Raw genomic sequence first — 2,640 nt, 5'->3', positions numbered from 1 at the left:
TGAATTGTAAACACCAGTGAACTTATAGAATGAACAATTTGCTATGAAGAATTAGAAAAAAAAAATGGTAACAGAATTTAGAAGTTCCATTTTTGAATGGTTAAAATATACTTCAAGTCGTTATACTCTTTGTACATTTCTAATTTAATCTCATACTTTTATTTTTAAAATTTTAGTTCCTCTACTTTTCTAATTTGAAAATGCAAATCCCTTTTTAATTCCATTAAAATTCTTTTGTTTTATTCAAATCCATTACAATGTCATTTTTTTTAGTTACATGGCTTCCAGGTGAGGTTTTTTTATTTCAAAATGTCACATTAACAAATTTAACAGAATAATTTTAACGATGATAACAAATAGACCTAAATTTTTAAATCTGAAAAGTAGAGATACTGATTTTCTAAAAATAAAAATAGAGGGATAAATTTCTAAATGTGCAAAGAGTACTCTGGCTTCAAGAATATTTTAATCTTGTGAAATATATCAAAATCCAAGTTGACCATACAATACGTGTACAGTAGAGGCAGAACCAAGGTAGGCAGAGAAATTTAGCTTTCCAAAATTGGTAAATTTGTGGATAGATGTCTCTAGAAATTGTGAATTGTCAGCTATGCAATAGTAAAATTGCACTTTGGCCCCTTCTAAAAAATTATAAATAAATTTTGATCCCTCTAAATTTTTAAGATTCACCTCTGTGTCGAAGTTTTTACAATTTGATCCATATGTTTTAAATATGTCAAATCAACGCGATTGAGCCTTAGCTCAATTAGCACTGTTATTACAACAACTAGAAGGATGTGGATTCACATGCGCTTAAGTGCGTTTTATCCTCTAATTGTTTAAAAAAAATACTTAATCACTGATGGTCACAAAATTAACTATAAATACGATAAAGACAACCGCACATATTGAACAATAATATAGCTATAGTGAGTAGGGAATATCGTATCCACAAAGACTAAAAGTACTAGTAATTACTGTCTTCTTATTATATACTCGACAAATTGGAGTGATGTGTTTGAATCTAAAGTTACTAAACTAATTTATCTAAGAACGCAACAGAGAATGAATCGATGAAATAATCGAATATTAACCAATGAGATAGACAATACCCAGAAAAGAATTTCACCTAGACTTCACATTTTATTATGAATCTGAATTACGATTTATTCACTTGTGCCTTAATCCATAGAAATCCCTAAATTATGTTAATATCTCTTTCGAGAGTAAGAACAGCTCAGTCTAGGTTGATTAATTAAAATCTCTTTCTAATTAAAACCACTATCTTCGCATTAACTTGATTTATGGATTCCCTTATCAGGTTTGACTCTAATCCGGTAGATTTATGTCGTCCTATTTCTAGGATTGCATAAAACTCCACTCAATTATGCTAGACCTATTCTTAAACATGGACTTTTCCTCCACTAAAATAAGCAAATTAAACATGAATTAATATCTTGGAAATATTAAAACAAGGAATAAACATACATAATTGAGAACAAGAATCAATTATTTATCGCGTAAAAATAGAAATTAGATAAAAGGATTCACCATAGATTTCATCTTCCCTATGTGTCTAGGGAATTTAGTTCATAATCCTAAATAGAAACATCTCAAAGTCAGAATAACCACAAGACATAAAGAAACTCAATAAAACTTCGAAAGAAATTAAATGGAGATCTTTGATCTTGATGGAGATCTATTTCTGATGGTGTTCTTCGAGTGTTTTCTTCGATCTTCTTTGATTGTTCCATTATGGCTTCTTTTAATGGATATTTATAAACTTTAGTATGCTCAAAATGTAACGCCCCAATTTTCGGGAATTCTGTGAATGTTAGTATAGGTTTAATTATGTTAGTGGGCCTCTAGAAGGCCCAAGCTTAAGATAGAACCCGACAATTTTAGTTAATTTTTGTTCCATAAGAAAAAGGGGGTGAAATTATGAAATAGAACCTATATGAAAATGTTTGAAAATGCTATAGGCTAAATTGAAGTGGCCAAATAAATAGGAGTGCAAAATAGGAGGATTTGCATGAAAAACCTCCCATTTTACATGAAGTGGCCAGCCATCATGTTGTTGTAGACAAAATGTGCACTTGATATCCATAATTTATGGTACAAATTGATACAAATTGATAATGAATTAGGTAAATATTCCATGATAATGGGTTAGGTAAATGTTCCATGATAATGGGTTAGGTAAATGTTCCATGATGGGCATTTCATGTCTTTTGTATTAAAGAATTAAATGGATGAAATATGAAATTTTATTAAAAGAAAAATGGGTGAAAAGAACAAAGTTTTGTCCATCTTTGTTCATCATAGCCTAAAGTTAGAGAAGAGAAAGGAGAGGAGAAAGCTCTTGAATGTTCGGTCACTTGGGGAAGAAAAATTGAAGGTAAGTTCATGGCAGTTTGCTTTTATTTTGAGGTTCATGAGTTCTTCTTGATTCTACCTTAACTCTTGAAGCATATTTTGGTTTTTAGTTGTGCTGTGAGCATTTGGTCATGAATTAAAATGAAGGAAATGGTTGTTGTTTCATGTTCTTTTGATGAAAAATGGAAGATAGGTGAAGTTGAGTCAAACAAATGAGCATACATGTGCCTTAGATGCTAAGGGGAAAAATCGGCTAACATGTTG

The sequence above is a fragment of the Gossypium arboreum genome, chromosome 12, assembly GCF_025698485.1.
Source record: "Gossypium arboreum isolate Shixiya-1 chromosome 12, ASM2569848v2, whole genome shotgun sequence".
Lineage (NCBI taxonomy): Eukaryota > Viridiplantae > Streptophyta > Magnoliopsida > Malvales > Malvaceae > Gossypium > Gossypium arboreum.
The sequence above is the reverse complement of the archived record's forward strand: the minus strand, read 5'-3'. Positions refer to the sequence as shown.